We start from the raw sequence: 19,964 nt of genomic DNA on the forward strand, positions 1-19,964 counted from the left end.
TCTCAACAATGAAAACAAGCAATGGCCAGGAAGAAAAGGGAGGGAAGGAGAGAAGACACCAAGAGACCATGTCACCTTCAATGGCTTAGAGTCCACAGACAGCACATTAACACTCCAGATAGACTTATTATGACCCCACAAAGTCCACCTACCCATCATTTGCCACAAACAAACTCCAAGAGTCAACAGTTAAGGCCAAAAAGATCTCTTCCAGATTATTCAATACTGTTAGTTTATAAAGCTCACCTAGAAGGCATGATCTATTATTTCATGGCTCTAGAAGAGAACTTGCCAGGCAGCTGCCCATAATCCTGGCTCTCAGAGTAGAAGTAAGGAAGATCAGGAGTTCTACACCAGCCTAGGTACAGAGTGAGACCCTGCCTCAAAAGCCAAAAATCACTCCAGTACTGGCTTTTTTTTTTTTTTTGGGGGGGGGAGGGATGTTGGGAAGAATGTGGTGTTCATCAGGAGTGGGGGGATAAAGGATAATGAAAGGTGAATATGATCAAAGCACATTGCAAATATGTATGAAATTATGAGAAAAGGCACTCCCTGTATCCACCTCGCCAAAAGGAAAATTCCAAACTTATGATGTTACAGCAAATAGAGAATCCTTCTAGATTCCTTTAAAAAGGGTGGGGGATCTCTTTATGTAGCCCTGGCTGTCCTAGAATTCTCTATGTAGACCAGACTAGTCTCAAACTCACAGAGAGCCACCTGCTTCTGCCCGCAAGAGTACTAGGATTAAAAGCATATACCACTACATCTTTCTACAGCATTCAGTTTAATTTGTACTCCATGGTTCTCTCTTCTCATTCATGGCTTGTTGTGTATAATTGATTAAATCCTATAGTTATAATATTCACAAAAATGTCATGAGCTCCTTTTGGTACATGGCTTCGTGGATGTAAAGAAGCAAAGGATGAGTGAACAGCAGCCTACCGAAACCTTACAAGCCAGTCGGGAATTCTGAATAAAAGGCAGTAAAACTTATCTGAGTGGATAAGAGTGAGCTGAGATAGCTGGAGGCTGCCAAACAAAGGTGTGGAAAGCATGCAGCCAAGAAACGAAACTGACCCCAGGCACCTGAGGAACTCAAGATATGGGCAGAGCACAAAGAAGGATTCTGTTAGAGGATGAGGGCGGCTGACAGGTGCCCTGGAGGATGCCAGCAGAAATCTAGGTAAATACCTTTGAGAACACTGAGAGTTAAAGTGCTGCCCCATGGAGGGGGTGTGGGAGGAATGGAAGACTGGCACCTGATCATGCAGATGACACTAAGAATAATGGGACTATGGGCAGTCTGCAGTCTCTAGTAATGTCAGAAGCTACACCCATACAGTCTCACCACGACTGCTCAAATGTGAGCTGAACAAGAATGAGACCAATGGGCTGGCAAACTGGACAGGGAAAAGCCCACAAGGCCTCCACCCCCACAAAGAAATATAAACAACTGAGGAAAGCTTGATGTGGGAGCAGTGGTCTTGCCTGGGGAAGAGCACACCAACAGGTTGTCCAGTGTCAAACAGTCAGCCCTGAAAACATGAACGCAAGTAACACTACCCAGACTAAGCAGGTTATATTTAGGTATGTGCTTATACAAATACACGTATGCAGTCAATAACAATTATTGAAAGAAGAGGCCATGAATCTGAAGGAGAGTGGGAAGGGTTTAAAGAGAGGAAAGGGAAGGGATAAATGTTGTAATTATATTATCATCTCAAAAAACAAAACAAAAAGAAAAGAGAGTAGAAGAAAGCAGAGGCAAACAAAGGTCAAGAGCCTGACACGTAGCAAACAGTGTGAACTGCACGAACAAAATGATCAGAACAACGCACTATTCTGTCAGCTCAGTAACCATGTACAATAATGACATTACCAACATCCACTCAGAATTGCTTACTGGAATTTAAGTAAGAATTGCTATTTCGTTTCTAAGTTCTTGGCCAATCCAATGAAAAAAAGAGTTTATCTGAACATAAATGTTTAAGACAGCCCAAGGTCCCAATAGATAGAAAAACAATCCAGTATAAAACAACCTGCTGGGGCTGGAGAGATGGCTCAGTGGTCAAGAGCACTGTCTGCTCTTCCAAAGGACCCAGGTTCAATTCCCAGCACCCACATGGCTCACAACTGTCTGTAACAGAAATTCCAAGGGATCTGACACCTTCACAGTAATGCACATAAAATAAAAATTAAAATAAATTAAAAAAAACAACCTGCTATAAAAAGAAAGTATCAGTAAAAGATGCATCTGAAATCTTTTTATTTTTTTTATTTGTATTTGTTTGTTTTTTGACACAGGGTTTCTCTATATAGCCCTGGTTGGCTGTCCTGGACTCACTCTGTAGATCAGGCTGGACTTGAACTCACAAAGATGTACCTGCCTCTATCTCCCAGAGTGCTGGGATTAAAGAGGGGCACCACCACCACCCAGCTTGCATCTGAAATCGTAAGAGTTGTAGAACATAAGGTAGCAGCTGGGGCTTCCTGAGATTGATCTACATAAATCAATGAGTAGAAGCTGCTGTTCACAGTTCTACACTACCTAAAATTTTTCTCTTGAATCTCCCATCCTGCAATAGCCAAAAGTTGGACATGCCAACGTGCCAATTCTACAGATACTCTGACCTGTTTTATAATGCTTCTGTTCTGTCCCCATCCTAATTCTCACTCAGATATCTGTATCTCTTCAGTTTTTCTTTTCTAAAAAGCTATTACATCCTTCTCTACACCTGGGTTGACTGAATATCCAATATTTCCTTTACTATTTTTTGCCAATAGAAGTTACCTGTTTGAAGCAGGGTGTGGCGGTGTACATCTGTAGTGCCAGCACTTGGGAGGCTGAGGCAGGAGGATCACAAGTGTGAGGATAGTCTGGATTATAATAAGACAGTCTCAAGAAAAACAATGCCAAGTTCTATCTTCCAGGCACCCACTAGAGGTCACAGAAGTCAGAATGGGCAGGAATGTAGCAGTTAGTACCCAGGGCCAATGATAAGACAGGACTATTATATGGTGTACACTGAGTGTAACAACAGTGCTTAGGGGTAATGCTGGGCCTTCAAACAGTCTATGGCCATACAAAACTTGATCAGCAGCTCTGCTACAGATGTGCACAGACAGAGGGACTGGAAGGCATCAGACAATGACTTGAGAGCAGCAGTCACAGTCTATGTGTGAGGAACATAGAGTATGTGCTCAGCAGGCTCAAGGGCCTGGGTCTGATCCTCAAGAAAAAGAAAAAAGAAAAAAAAAAAAAGGACTGTCCAACCTACTGGGATCTTCCAATAGAAAGAAAGCACTTTTACAGATGAGAGCTAGGGTTTGGAATGTTGTTAACTGCCGAGATTTGCCAATTCTTACACCTCTCTGCCTTCAACCCATTCTTCATGGTGACCCTGCTAAACGGTGAAGTTAAGACCTCTGCTGGTGGAGTCACTATCTTCCCAGTGACTTGACTGAGCATCTGCTGAGATCTGAAGCCAGTGCACTGTTAAGTTGTTCTCTGCAAATCTCTTGTCTAATTGATCCTTTGAGGTTCCATATTAAAACTCCTTTGGGTGCCCAGAGCAATGTGCCTACAAAGTCTTAGCTCCTAATTGCTGGTGTAATGAAGAGTCCAATACTAGGCTAAGGTCTGTATTTCAAGATACAGCTTGTTGACCTGGCATGGCCTCCAAACTTGGCCCTCTGAAATGTCACATCAGATAAAACAGATTAAAATGAGTCTGCTAGCTTCTTGGCAAGATTGACGTGAGTACAACAGGAAGGACACAAATGCCACTTCAAAGATACAGAAACCAGGCTGTGGAACTGTTGAAGGTGGAGACAAGTCAAAGTTTCAATAACCCTTCCCAAGGACACAGGGTGCCAGAACCTCCAAGAGTCCCATCCCTGGTTACATTTCTCAATCAAATCGGAGACCTTTGTGCCTCTAACCCCGTATCAGCAGTCACTGCCACTGGAAGCTAACTATCTGGAAAGGGAAGGGGGCAACAAAGCACCACAAACAGGCGTCTCCTCTAGAAGAGCCGTCTCCAAACCTTACTTGGCCGTGTTCAAAGCAAGAGAGCGCACTACAGGTAGTGTGACATGCTGTAGAAGCGCAGTCTCAGAGGGAGGCTCCCAGCTGCAGATTCTGACTCTGCTGTTTATCACTGTGTAGCCGGGAGAGGCTGGAGTCCTCTCTCACACCTTCTCCAATAAATACAGAAAGTAAAGCTCAAGAGGCCAGCTTCAATCTCTAACGCTACCCAAAGCGTGGTGCCTCAGAACAACTAGCATCAACTCCACAGTACAGTGCAGCTCTCGGATCTGCCGGACTCTGTCCTGGAGGCTTTAGGGCAGGAATGATATGTAACATCTTCTAGGACACCATCAGACCCGTAGCTACACCACACCCTTAGCTTACTGACAGCCACAGAAACCTCTAGACTAGAGTAATTCCAATTCCTTATAGGACAAAATTTTACAAAAGACAGGGGCATACACCCCTGCCCAGCCACTGATACATCAATAAAATGCTAACCAAATATAAAAGAACACGGTCACTTTGTTTATGTCAGAAAATCAGGGCATCAACTTCCCAGTACTCATGCTTTCAAAAGGAATTTCTAATTACTTACAAAGCAAGCTTACAAGCTAACAACAGAAGCAGCCAAGTATAGATAACATCCTCTCTTGGCTTAAATTGCTTCAGTAATTTCTATGAAAAGTCTTCAGAGAGTAAACAGGGAAGAGACTCTTGGGGGAGAGGGTGGGTCACTTTTCTGTCTGCTACAGGGTATGTGCTCTGCAAGAACCAGAGTGAACTCAGCAGACTGGGAAAGAGAAATCACCTTGGCTTAGGGTCAGTTTCTAGTTCTCATATTTTCCATATTAGAAAGAAATGGAGAACAGAGGCAGAAACAGGCCCTAGAGACCTGGTGAGCGTGCCTTTTTCTCCCTGACTCTCGTTCTGAAGCCTGGTGTTTTACAGCATCTCAAGACATGCAGAGCACTGCTGTTCTCCCACCCTGTGGATTGCCTTATGTCCCGGTGTCAAAAATAAAACTGATCATCAGAGCTGACCACTGTTGGTAGCTTATACCCTTCCTCTTCCCAGACAGTTTCCAGAGCTGGTGACTGTAGATACAGGGTAAGAGGCACAATGCTCTTAGACTTGATTGACATATGAACCAGGGATGGGGGTCCTGGAACCCTGTGTCCTTGGGAAGGGCTTGTCTCCACTCTCAACAAAGGGATTACTGCAATCCACACCTTGAAGGGTACAGGCATACTTGGTTCCACTGAGGAACTAGGGAAATAAAACGGTGCAGGAAAGAGTTAATTCTTAAATCACCATTCTGTTGTTTTATTAAAAACTTCTGAAAGTGTATTACATACTCCTAAGACTCTAAAACAGCACCCTCACCCCATTCCAGCTAAGATCAACTAATGTGTTGCACTCTAATACTGACATGTCTTTTTTGGCCCTAAGCACCCAGACCTACTGCAGAAGTAATGTGTTATGTTCAAAACAGCCACTCAGCTTCACTATCTTCTCAAAATGTTTAACATCACATAATGCTAAGTGCTGGGAGGAAGAGCAAAGATAAGATGTGGACCATGTCCTCAGGCCCTTGAAACAAGAAAGATAAAGCCTGTACAGAATGAACTACAATAAAAAAGATTGCGGAGTCCATGACCCGAACAGAATGCTATGTCAGCTCAGGGAGGGGCCTGAAACTAAGTATCCATGTGGAGGAGAGGCGGGGCGGCAGATCACCTAGCAACTGTATTTTCCTCGTGTTCTAGAAATTCCCTAATGAACGGATCACCACTCACCGACTTCATGATTTATGCTCTTGGAGTTCTTACCCTTGACTTAGCACACTATGTTCACGCTTCTGATCTCTTCCTTTTATAAGGAAACTAATTCTTATTATCAGCTAGGCTTCTCTAAATTTTTTAGTTCGGGGGATCAGATGAAAGGCCTTGTGCATGAGAGTAAACACCTCTGAGCTACATCCCCAGCTTATCTCTCTAAAAGGGATCTGTGGGGCTGGGGAGATAACTTGGTAACAGTTAAGGGTGCTTACTGGAGTTTGGATCTCTGTAACAACATGACAATCAAGGTACACACAATACACAGACACAAGACACACACTCAAGATGTGTCCACTTATGTGGACATACACACAAATAAATATTTTTTTTTTATTTTTTAATGCTCTAAAACTGGAGCTGGAGTTCAATGGTAGAGTGCTTGCCTAGCATGTGTGAACCCTTGAGCTCAATCCCTCAATCTCTAAGACGGAAAGAAACAAAACAAAACAAAAAGTGACAAAGGGAGAGGAAAAGGGAAGGTAGAAGAGAGAGAACTAGCATGCTTAAGTCGGGTATAGTGGTGCACACCTATAACCCCAGTTACGTGGGAGACTGCGGTAAAAGGACTACTAAGAGCTCAAGGCCAGCTTAGGAAAAAACAAAAGCTCTAATAGGACTTTTTCCTTCTAGTCTCTCATTTGTTTCCTCCCATCAACCTGCCTGCATTACTGATCTCAAATACCTGGTTTTGAGCCCAGAGGACGATCCAGACCTTGTCTCCCTGAATTCTGTCCTTGCCCTAGATAAACGTGGGCTAACAGAGCATGACTGCAGCCCATCTTCCCCATGCTTAGTGTGCTAGAGCAAGAGAGAGCACTACAGCAGTGTGGCGTGGTGTAGAAGTGCAGGCTCAGGTGCAAGCACCAGGCTGCAAATTCTGGGCCTATCACTGTAATCGCGAGAGGCTGTAGCCCTTCCTAAGTCCTTCTGGAAAATCCCAGAATCTTAGCTACCTGGCCTACAGATAAAAACAAACGATGATGCTGGAAGAAGACTATTTACATAACCTGCCTAGTCACTCTGGCTGACTCAGCAAATACCAGATGGGGGCTGGTTACTAAGAGATTGTCTTCAAAGCCATCTTGTTTAACTCTTCCCCTACACCAAGATCGAGTTTTAATTTCCTTTAGCCCAGAGAAGAGAGGTACTGTACTATCCCTCGAAGTAACCATCAGAAACTAACTGTAGTAATGGAGCTGCCCACTGTTGAGCAGAAGTAGCCATCAAAAACTTCTCCACTATATTAGCTGCACTACGCAAAAAACATCTCCATTCCTGGCTGACCTGTGTCCTTTAGAGCTATGACAACAGCAGAGCTCTGTCCTAGCCAAGCTCAGTGGTGCACACCTGTAATCCCAGCACTCAGGGAAACAGAGGCAGGAGGACCTCTGTGAATTAAAGGCCAGCCTGGTCTACAAAGCAAATCCAGGACAGCCAAAGCTACACAGAGAGACCCTGTCTTGCAAAACCAAAATAAGAAAAAAAGAAAAGCCCTGTCCTCTACATGGATTCTAGCACCCTTCCTAATCAGAATAATGACACTCAGATAAATGAAGCACTTTTCATTTGCTCATCAACAGAGATCCCAAACGCTGGACCACAAAGCTGTCTCTAGGAAGTGACCTCCAATCCCACAGTTCTTGTTCCTTCTAAACCATGGTCACAAAAGAGCCCAGGGCCTCACTCTACTGTCACCCCTTTCCATGCTAGGCCAAAGACAAACACAACAATAAAACCCTGAAGACAAGCTTTACAGAGTTTCAGTGTCACTGATCAGAAGGCTGTCAGCAGGAAAAGGCAAAGGGTGAAGCTGGGAAGGCAGGTGAGAGATTATGACAGTTGTTGCGTGAGACATCGAAGAGCTTCGGATTTAGCATTTTGACAGTAGTACCCAGGTTTTTTACACTTGGGAGAACTCATTTGTTTAATCAGTCAGGACCATTTAACATTATTAAAGGTTTCCAGGAAGGTGAAGGGAAGGAAAAGACCGATACACCTGCCTTCTTGCAAGGGCCTCAGTCACTTAGATAGGGCAGACAGTCCAGTCTTAGAAAGAGGAGCACAATCAGAGTTAGTAGTTGTGGAAGTAGAGGACTACAGGAAGAAAGTAAAAACAGAGGCAAATTCAGCATTAACTGAGCTAAATAATTACTAACTCCAATCCCCAATAAGCAAAGGTAAGCAGTACTGTACTTACCGGCTCCACAACCTCACTGTTTTCTTATGTGTGACTATAAAGGAAAGTGTTACAAATTAAACTATGGCATGCCAGTGACTGTAAGACAAATCCTGATTTGAGATAGTAAATCATAACTAGAAGTGAACTACAGAATTGATGAGGCCTGCCAAAGCACTTGCCTAGACTATGAAAGGTCCTGGCTTCCATCCCCAGCAAAAGGAAAAAACAAAAACCCTACACCGATGGAAGATGACATCCTGCTTTATAACTGAGGACGACTGAAGCAACGAGGCGCTCCTTAAGATGGCTTCCAGAGCTACAGAAACCAGGGAAGCTGGAAGCCCACAATGCCTACAGGAGACACAGGGTCCTCCTGAGGCCACCCAGTCATCCCTGAAGAGGCGCTTCACCCTGCAGTAGTTAGGACACAGGGGTGGTGGCAGGTCATGGGAGAAGTGTGCACACTCCTGGAGCACCAGCTCACCTGCGTCACAATGTGACTTGGATTTGTGACCCATCTGTGTGAACACAGATCAATGTTTAAAGAGAAGAGCTAGCCAGGGACAAATGTGAGAGGAGGAGACCTACGTTCCCACTTGTCCTCCAGGTGAAAGGGCCCAAGAGGTGGCTCTGCATAAGCAACATTCAACACAGATCAACAGGGTAGTTCACGTGCACGTGAAGACACAGCTATGTAGTACTTCGCAAAATCCATCAAGTGTGTCGCTCTGGGCTTTGCAGAGTGCTTCTTCTTGTAGTTAAATTCTTCCTTCAATAGTTAAGCCTGGGTCTGTGGGGGGCAACCTGGGCATTCCTCTGTTACAGCTGGCTGACGTCACAAACACATTTGAGAACCTTCTCTAACCATCAGGAACCTTAACTCTTCAAGTCATGGGCAGCTAAGGTCACAAAAGCTAAACACTGAGCAAATGTAAATGTACTGTGCGGTCTTCAACTGGCATGGAACTACTTTTAGACTCAACACTGTGCCCTGAAGCATGCACTGGGCTGTTCCTTTTACTGGGCACACACTCCCTTGGCTCCTAGAGGCTGTGAAGTTAATTACAGTTTTTAGTCTAGGGAAGGAATAATCTGTAGACAATTTATTATTTTACCTGGCCTCAAACTCAGACTTTGCCTTATATCAGTTGAGTGTGATTTAACTGTTTATTGTTGTAGACAACAAAGGGGAGAGAGAAGGAAAAACAGAACAATGGAAGGACACACGGACACACACACACACACACACACACACACACACACACACACACACACCAGGCATTATGTACACATGGCACCTTCCTATAAACGTAGTCTCTACATTTATCCAGCATCTCTCCGCAGAGGCCGTGACTCTTACCAGTTTCTTCTATAACCATGACTTACAACAATCACTCCATACTCTTCCTGTATTTCCCACTCCTCATCTCTTATTCCCTCCTACCTTCATCATTGTGATCAAGCCAAAAAATTAGTTGCCGTTTTTTTGGGCATCAAGTTCCTTTTACGTATTGTTCCATGGCCTGGAATATTCTACTCCAGCATCACATATCTCTTTCTTCTCTTCTTTCTGTTCAAATGCTATGTTATCAAACACCTTCTCCAACTGCCCTACATAAGGTAGCAGGCCATGTCGAGCTAATCCTTACACTCCTGTATTGTGCCCTCTCTCTACAGTCACCATTAGTTAATATACATCACATTTTGTTTTCTCCTACGCCATGGAAGGGAATGCTTTCTTAACTCTTTTTATAACCCTAAAACAGTGGATAAATGCATTTCACAGCAATTACATAATCAGTATGTGCCAGTATGTAAGTGGAAATATGTGAATAACACAGTCTGACCGCTACTTTCACAATACTATCCAGTAGGGAAAACAAGCTGAATAAGATTCTCATAGTAGGGGCTAGAGAGATGGCTCAGCAGTTAAGAGCACTGAATGTTCTTCCAAAGGACCTGGGTTTAATTCTTAGTATCCACATTACCAAGTGTCACAACTGTCTGTAACTCCAAGATCTGCCATGTCTTGAGAGACATACATGCAGGCTAAACATCAATGCACGATAAAATAAATAAATAAGGGTTCTCATAGTCACTATCAGGGACTATGGCAAAAGCCAGAGAGTTCACAAGTGGTAGAGCTAGGCTTCAAGCCCAGCCATGCAGGCTAGAGTCTGTGCTCCTAACCACGTCATAAGCAGAAACACGCTGCGACAGCCGGAACCACACAGGTAGCCTGCTTCAGTCTGACTGGGACAGGTGGCAGCAAAGACTTTGTGAAGACCAGCTTCCTTGAAAAGAGTCGCAGCTGTCAGTCTGTGGCTGCACAGAGCTGGACACTGCTTTGGACATGGTTGAGTATGCAGTGCAATAAGCCTGAGTAAGTGAAGAGTCAGCACAGATAGGTAAGTAAGTTACAGTATTTGAGATTTCCAGAGTATCTGACAGAAAACAAAGGACAGCCCATTTAAGATGTAAAAAGCCAGCTGGGTCTGGGGTACACCCATTCAGTCCTAGCACTCGGGGAGGCAGAGGCAAGAGGATCTCTGTGAGTTTGAGGCCAGCCTGGCCTATGCACCTTATCTCAGAAAACAAATAACAACAAAAAGGTTAAAAGCTCAGAAAGCTTAAAAAAAAAAAAAAAAAAAAAAAAGGTCAGAATGGAAGAAAAATTCCAGCTCAGTATGAAGCTAAGAGCAAAGAATGGTTTAAGGTAAAGAGGACAAGGCTTCACAGTGTTATCGCTGTCCACAACTCTAAATCCTCCAGCTAGCCCCAGCACACACCCTGTATCCAACCCAGCCTCCCTACCCTCCACCTAGAAACCCTGCCTTCAGGCTAGGAAGTACCGCTGCCCACCAGAGGGCCTTTGGAAAGTGGCCCAGGGTACCACTGATTATTAGCAAGAAGGACAAGGCCAGCGATTAAACGTGCAGTCTCAAGATATGCACTGGATCTGTTGGAGATGATGTAAAATTCCTGCTCTGCCACCCATTCCTCCCAAGGGTGTCCTCTCCAATGCCAGCAGACCCTGAGCCTTGGGTAGACTTGCAATCCTCCTGTTTGTCCCTGAACACTGAGGGAGAGCTTGTTGCTACTCTTTTGTCTTCTGGTTTGAAAGAGAAAGCGAGGGAAGGGCGCATCTGTACAGTAGTCACATCTTAAAGTGCTCCAATTCTGTGTAGAAATGACTCGGGTTTAAGTTTCAGTGCTTTCAACCTAAGCCTCGGCTTCCTCATCTGTTACTAGAGAACATTACCACACCTACAAAAGATAATGAGGAATAAAGTCCACAGATAGTTCCTGGCACTGGGCACCTCCCATCACTAATCTCTTTCCCTGACTCCCTGTTTCTCAGTGACTGCTTTGGTGGAAGCTCAAACACCCTCACCGTTCTCACTTGATGTTGATCTTCCACCTCCAGCTTTTGACTCAAGACAAGTCATTCCCAGATGGAGTGACCAGCACCAGGGCCATTATACTGAGGCAGCCTGCGCTGCTTCCCTATGCAGAACCCCGGACTTCCAACTCGAAGCTGAAGGCAGTCTGCCATCTAGTGTGCCCACCAGGTTCAGAATGTAGCCTCAGAAACAGGCACATCTTCAGTCTCATGCTTTCCTCTACTTCTGATCAACACTGCTAGCTAAGCACTCACATACTGTATTATTCCACACAATCAGGTACATGCCTTTGGTTGTTTGAAATCCAATATGCTGCTATGCATATGTATTTGAGGAAAGTGGTGCTAAGTTACAAGAAGCCATGCACGGTGGGGTTCCCACCGTGCAATAGCACCAAGTCAACTGAGAGTGGCATGTAGTTTACAACACTTTTCCAAAAGTATGACTATTCCAGGACCAAGCAATGGCTTTGGGTAACACATCCTTTCAGCTGGACCACAGGGTTCTTGAGGGTAGAGAATTAGTGTATAAGACAAATTTGTCTTTAGTTTCATATCTCTGTGTCACTATATTTAGCAACGTTCTCCTAGTAAATGATTAAGTAAACACTTTTTGTCTTCTAATCAGGGGTAAAAAGACACACACACACACCAAAAAAGAAAAGAAAGAACTAAAAAAATAAAAATAAAAAAATAAATAAATAAAAAACAAAAGCCCACAAATGTTTTCTGCATGCATCATTACTTCCCAGGTCAGAAGTCCCAGGAAAAGGACATCCCAGGAAAGAGAGGTCATTTGCACACAGCTATCCTAAGGAGGGGAGGCTCCTGCTTCTCAGAATCTGTCCCTGAATTTCAATTCCTAAAGTAACCTTAAATTCATGTAGGAAGCATGTGAGATATAAATACCAAATACACTGTCAGCACTTCAGGAAAGCTACTGTGGGAGATGCCTCTTTCTAAGCATTAACCATGTTTTCTTCCTACACGGATGCTTCTCAGCTAGGTGGTGGTGCACACCTTTAATCCCAGCACCCTGAAAGCAGATTCAGCTGGATCCCTGTGAATTTGAGGCCAGCTTGGTCTACAGAAAAAGTTTCAGGACAGCCAAGGCTACACAGCAAAACCCTGTCTTGAAAAAAAAATTTTTTTCTATAGTTTTGCAATATGTAATACAAACTGTTAATGAATTAAATGTCAGCTTTACCCCTAAAAGAACAAATGAAAAAACAGTGGTAGGCTGCTGGGCATGTCGGCACACACTTGTAATCCTAGCACTTGTGAGTAGAGGCAGAAAGATCTGGAGTTCAAAGTCATCCCTACCTACATAATGATTCGGAGTGTTATCCATGAGACCTTGTTTGGAAAAAAAAATCAGACTAAATGAGCAATAGTCACTCATGACATTCTCCTCTCTTCTGGTACAAGGCAGGACTGTGTTTCCCTAGCCTCGAGCATGACATGTAACTTAGATTGGCTAATGAAATGACTAGTGGTAGGTATGTCATTCTAAGAGACAACACACAAGCACCCAGATGGACTTCCATCAGCCCAGACCTCCGAGTAACAGTGTACAGCAAAGGCACAGAATTCCAGAGAAATTTTACATTATAAATATTATAAGCTGCTGAGATTTTTGGAGTCATGTATTACTAAGCCTCTGCTGACTCACATGAATAGCAAGTACAGCAAAGTGTTCTCAGCTAATGATTAAGAAAGTCCTACTGGGGGCTGGAGAGATGGCTCAGTGGTTAAGAGCACTGTCTGCTCTTCCAAAGGACCAGGGTTCAATTCCCAGCACCCACATGGCAGCTCACAACTGTCTGTACCACCAATTCCAAGGAATCTGACACCTTCACACTAACACACATAAAATAGAATTAAATAAATTTTAAAAAAAATTAAAAAAAAAAAAAAAAGAAAGAAAAGAAAGTCCTGCTGCCAGGCATGGTGGCACACACTTGTAATCCCAGCATTCGGGAGGCAGAGGCAGGCAGATCTCTATAAGTTCCAGGACAGCCTGGTCTACAGAGCAAGTCGAGGACAGCCAAGGCTACACAGAGAAACCCTGTCTCAGGAAAAGAAAACAAAACCAAACAAAAAAGTCCTGCTTAGCCAGGTATTGGTGGTTCACACTTTGAATCCCAGCACTTGCAGAGATAAAAGACTCTCAGTGAGTTTGAGGCCACCCTAGTCTACAGAATGAGTTCTAGGACAGCTAGGGCTACACAAAGAAACCCTGTCATGACCAAAAAAAAAAAAAAAAAAAAAAAAGAAAGAAAGAAAGAAGGAAGGAAGGAAGGAAGGAAGAAAAAAAAAAGAAAAGAAAAAAGTCCTTCTTGTTTTAGAGGTGGCTCAGCCTCTGCTGTAATACAGAAATGTTCCAGCCTTCAAGGGCCCAACAAATCAGTATCCACCATGATGTGCATAATGCGTGGTTTATTTCATTTGCAACTTATGTAAGGGACAGCACTGGCAATTAACTTTGCTCTTGGTTACAGTCTGGTTGTTAGTTTGGTTTTAGGAAGGGAGTTTCACCTCTATACGTCATGCTGGCTTTGAACTCACAGTGAGCTCCTGACTTAGCTACCCAAGTGTCAGGGTCAAAGGGTGTTACAACACCTGGCTCCCTTCTGCATCTTGACAAAGACTGAATTTTCTTGAATGGGCTGGATTCCAAACAGATTGCTATGTAAGGTCAAATGTTGCTGTTCTGTGCACAGGGTTAGCTTCCTAGTTGCCCTTAGCTTCTAATAAAAAAAAAATAACTAAGCAAACCAAAGATAAAAAAACACACCCAGGAAACCAGGTGAAAAAGAAAGATTATGGTGTGCTTCAGAGAGACAGGAAATGAAATGGAACAAGTTCCCTTCAATACAAGAATATGGAGGTATAGAGATAGAGGCAATTTTTAAAAATGAGATTTAAAAAAAAAAATTTTAGAAGTCTGAAAAAAAAAATCCCAAGATTAGAGGAGGGTGTGGTAGCAAGTGCCTATAAATCCAGGACTTGGAGTGGGGAGGAGGGCCATTCAGTTCAGCCTTGGCTACATAGTAAGCTCAAGGCCAGCCTAGGCTACATGAAACTCTTTCTCAAAGCAAACAAAAGAAACGCCAAGATTGGAAAATTCTCCAAAGTATTCAAAATCCAGTCAAATGTAGTCCACACAGGCCCCATGAGCACAAGGTGACAGACAGAGCAGCTACCAGCTAGTGCAGACCGGTGAAATCTATGATCAGGAGCTTCTAGCCTCAAGTGAGAAGATTCTTCAGTTAAGAGGCATGGAATTCAGTGACAATCTTGCTGTTTTGAGACAGGTCTTTTGTCTACATAAGTTGAACAAAACAAAAAGCTGACCATCATGATACACCTTTGGGGGGGGGAGGCGGGAATGTATGTATATGCCTGAGATGGCAAATGCTTTGTGAGGGTGGAGATCATAAGCCTGACATGTAATGAAAGTGAGGTCTTCTGCTGGAAAACACCTTCAGACATTCTAAGGGTGACTAAGATAGGATTCTGACTGTCCATCATCAATATCAACAAATTCTACAGATATGAGCAGTCTTTTCCCAGTGCCAATCAACACCTAAAAATAAACAGTAAAAGAAATCTGCTGCAGCAGCAAGATGTTTTATGGCACTAAGATAAGACCTATGAGAAGGGCAGTATTTTTATGGCCATGTACCTCCTTTTAAAAGCCATGCCTAATAGAACAGACCTGGCATCACGTTACTGACTGAGCAGACATCCTTACAGATGTTTGCTTACACAGCATTAGCATGACGAGGCAAAGAGTCACCTAGGAGATAGAAAATCCTCATATCCTTTCATGATCAGAAATTCCCAGACACAAGGAGGAGCAGGGAAGAAAGCTTAACCTGGTAAAGAAGGTTTACAAAAGACCCAAAGCAAATGCTGTGCTTCATAGCAATGGGGTGAAAGATGCCTTTAAAACCAGCAACCAAGGGGCTGAAAAGATGGCTCAGAGGTTAAAAGTACTGGCTGTTCTTCTAAAGAACCAGGTTCAATTCCCAGCACCCACATGGTAGCTCACAACTGTCTGTAACTCCAGTTCTAAGCGATCTGACACCTTCACACTAATGCACATAAAATTAAATAAATTACTTTTTAAAAAATCAGCCACCAAGACTTGATGCCATTTAACCCATTTCTAGCCAACACAACACTAGAGATCCTGGGCAGCACAATGGGAGTGGAAAAAAAAAAAAAAAAACACAAAAAGTATAAGCACCAGAAAGAAATTAACAAAATGTCTACATGTAAAGGAACGCATACGAGTTTAACACAACCACTGGTCTTAGTAGTAACATATAAAAAGAAAATGAATTTTAAATAGCAACAATATATTTAAAATGAATATTCCAAATACCATATCTACATTAAAGTCAGTATCTAGCATAAAATTTAACAAAATGAAAAACCACTATAGAAAAAAATCATAAATGCCAACTGACAGGTCTAAAGAAACAGAGATAGAAGAGCTGGGTATGGTAGCTCATGTCTGTAATCCTGGACTTGGGAGGCTGAAGCAAGAGGATCACTGTGGGTTTGAAGCCATCTACAAAGTAAGCTATCTGGGAAGTTCCTGGACAGCCAGTCTTGAACAATTTCCCCAAAAGAAGTGAAGATACATTATGGATGCAATTTATATTATAAAAATGTAAATTACCTTCAAATAGCTAATGAATTTGGTGCAATTCAAGTTAAAAAATGAATTTTTTAATTTAAATTATACAAACCACACTTAAGAACAGGTCTCATACCCAGCAGCAGATGGCCAACAGAAAATAAACTCAATGGTATTTTGGGAGCTTTCTTTCTTTTTTTTAATAATGCTTTTTTTTTTTACTGGTCTTTTGCTTATATGTTATGATTTTTTTATTTTGTGGCTTTATGGATTTATGTATATGGGTTTTGTTTGCTTATTTGGGGCTTTTTTCCTATTTGTTTTCTAAAGAGAGAAAGGAGTGGAATTGGAGAAAGGAAGAAATGGGGATAATCTTAACGTAGATGATCAAAACACACTGTGACTATGAAGAGCCGGGCATAGCGGTACTTCTTACATTTCAAATTTTCAACGGAAAATTCTACAGCAAAACAAAGACAGTCAAACATGAACGGCATGCTGTGATTTGGAAAGCTGTCTTAGAAGCACACCCTACACTGCTTGGATAGAGCAGCTTAAACTTGGGACCCCTTCTCCCATCCTCTATCTTTCACAAGACCAGCTGGCTCTTCAAGGCTCCCATCCAAGGGTTCAAGTACCAGGCAGGTGGTCTTCCAGATAATGGGCATGAACAACTGGCATCAGCTACAAACGGCCTCGTGCCTACTCTGTGTTGCTCATCACTGACGCTCTCGCACTTACTAGCTGCCTGATAAAGACAGAGCTCTTGGGCTGGAGAGGTGGCTCAAATAAAACAAACTAGCTGCTGATCCAGAGAACCCTAGTTCAAGTCCCACCACCCACATGGCATCTCACAACTGTCTGTAACTTCAGCTCCAGGGGACCCAAAACCCTCACAGACATCCATGCAGGCAAACACCAATGCACATAAAATAAAAAGCAGTAAGTCACTGTTTTAAAAAGAGAGAGCTCATTGTGGGAAGGAAGGAGGATGGTCACTCCATCAGAGACTGCCCCTTAATTACACTCCTCGCCATGAAAATAGAGGATGAAATAGATTACAGGATTACACACCTGTAATCCCAATACTCTGGGAGGCATAGGCAGGCAGCTCATTGTGAGTTCAAGGCCAGCCTGATCTACATCCAGGACAGTCAAGACTACACACAGAGAAACCCTGTCTCAAAAAACCAAAAAAAAAGGAAAAAAAAGAAAAGAGATCTTTGTCTTGTCTTCGTTTCTGTCACTTAGGAAATTCCTTTCCCAAGAAGGACCAATGCTTTAATCTATCCTGAGACATAAAAAACGTCACGCCTACATTTGCAAACAACAGGTAGCACCTGCAAAGGAACCCAGTCTGTATATCACAAGGTAACCCCAAGCAGCACCCAGTTTTTTACAACTTAAAAAAAATGAGTGGGGTGTTAAGATAGCTCAAAAGATACAGGCACTGGCTGCCAAGCCTAATACCCAGACCCTATATGGTAGAGAGAACTGACTGGTTCCTACAAATTTGTTCTCTGACCTCTACACACATGCTGCGGCTAGAGAGTGACACTCAGTCTCAAAGAACAAAAACAAAACAACAACAAAAACTCAACCCTTTAATAATATTAATATTACTATATTAATATTAAATATATTAATAATAATAATAATAATAACTCAATCTCATATCCTCAATGTTAACCTTTTGTCCCCCAGATAGTAGGTAAGGGAAGTGTTCTCCTTGGTGTAAATCACAAGATAGCAACATCCTCAACAACTGGAGAACAACAATCACTGCATGCAAAAAGAAGGGTTAAGGGATGTCTGAAGTTTCAAAGATCCTCTCAGATGACAAGGGAGGTTGACCACCACAAAAGCCCTGGATGCCTTGTGAAACTGTCTCTAAGGAAGGAATAGGTTCCATGATCCTCTTGCACCAGACTATTAGAGTTAGACACAAGCCAAGGAAAACAGCACTTGTGTCTAATATCCAAACAAGAGTGCACTGACTGAGGTCACCCTACAGGAGCCAGATTGCTCCTCTAAAGCAGTTAGGACTTCTTTGGATCACAAAAAAACATAACTGGGACAAGATCAACTAGACCCCTGACCAGGACTGTTTAATTATGTCTACCTCTTGCCCCTCATGCAATTCTCCTACTTAAAGCCACTGGAAATGGCCAGAAACTGTTCTGCATAATGCTAGCAGCAATGCATGTAAAAAATTCATAATAATAATAAACTAATAAAAATTACGCCACGACAATGGGCAGTTTTATCAAAAGGTGGGGTGGGGGCTGGAGAGATGGCCCAGTAGTTAAAAAGCACTGACTGCTCTTCTAGAGGAGCCAGGTTTGATTCTCAACACGCACATGATGGATCACAACCATAACTCCAGTTGCAAGAGATTCTACACCCTTATCTGACCTCTATGGGCACTGCACACATACAGTATACAGACAAACATGTACACAAAATATCCACACATATCAAATAAATAAACAAGCATTAAAACACAAAAACAAAACAAAACAAAAACAAAAAACCTCCTTCCAAAAGCCATGGATAATTGGAAGGTCGCTAGCTGATCTGCCAGTGAATAGCATGTGCCAGCTAGACAAAATAATGTTCCTATCCCCCTGTGAGCTGTCTCCTGTTTAACTTGGCACATGAGGACACAGGCCTCAGCACAGTTCTAACAAAACAAATATGAAAACACTACTTGGGTCCGTTTCAATTCTGTCTGAGTATGCTTTCCTAAGATTATCTTGCATCTGATCTCAAATGGTGTTTCAAATGTATTAGTCACTACACTGCTCCTTGGCAAAGACACAAGTTTTCGTTTTGTTTTGTTTTTTAAGATTTATTTTGTGTGCATGAGTTTTTTGCCTGTATGTATGTGTGCTGCATACATGCCTGGTACTTGTGGAGGCCAGAAGAGGGCATCAGATCACCTCACTGGAGTTAAAGAAAACTGGTTATGAGCAACTAGTTAAAATCAACTAGTATGTTGGTACTGGGAAACAAGACTGGATCTTCTGCAAGAGTAGTATGCACTCTTCTCCTTTTTTTTAATTATTTTTTCCTGTTTGTTTGTTTGTCTGTTTTCTCAAGACAGGGTTTCTAACAGCCTAGAGTGTCCTAGAATACAACTCTGTAGACCTTGAACTCACATGGAATTAAAGGCATGTGCCACTATACCCAGCTGCAATATGTACTTTTTTTTTCCAGACAGGGTTTCTCTGTGTAGCCGTGGTTGTCCTAGACTTACTTTGTAGAGCAGGCTGGCCTCAAACTCACAGAGATCTGCCTGCCTCTGCCTCCCTGAGTGCTGGGATTACAGATGTGCACCTCTGCCTGGCTTAACCACCTTAACCACCAAGCCCTACAGTCCCCCAAGACACAAATTCTATTAAATCAGAGTTCCTGAGTTCTCATCATTCCAAAGCTTCATCGTTACTAGCCTATGTCTAGGAGACTCATTTCATAACCAACATAAAAATTTCAGTTTTGGAGGTACAGCCATTTATTTTAGTGTCAGAACTGCCAAATACTAAGAAGTCTCCTGCGATAGAACCCGGAGCCAGGAAGAACAGGCCCAGTGATAATCTATGTGTGCTAAAATCATTAATATATCTTAGTGAAAACTACAACAAAAAACAAGATGCACCAGTGCTGGAGGGATACCTCAGCAGTTGAGAGCACCAGCTACTCTTTCAAAGGATCTGAGTTAAGTTTCCAGCATCCACATAGCAGCTTACAGTTATCGGTAATTCCAGGCCCAGAAGACCCAATGTCATCTTCTTCTTGTCTCCTGGAGTGCCAGGTACATACTTGTTGCACAAACAGACAGACAGACAAACACCCATACA

The 19,964-nt window shown here is 42.8% G+C and overlaps 1 protein-coding gene across 1 annotated transcript in view; it reads right to left on the reverse strand.

Annotated features, from left to right (window-relative positions):
• Ap3s2 (adaptor related protein complex 3 subunit sigma 2) overlaps positions 1–19,964 on the reverse strand; it is a 45,899-nt gene that overhangs the window by 13,203 nt on the left and 12,732 nt on the right. The window lies entirely within an intron of this gene.

Source organism: Psammomys obesus, unplaced genomic scaffold (genome assembly GCF_907164565.1).
Source record: "Psammomys obesus unplaced genomic scaffold, mPsaObe1.curated_primary_1811, whole genome shotgun sequence".
In the NCBI taxonomy this organism is placed as follows: domain Eukaryota; kingdom Metazoa; phylum Chordata; class Mammalia; order Rodentia; family Muridae; genus Psammomys; species Psammomys obesus.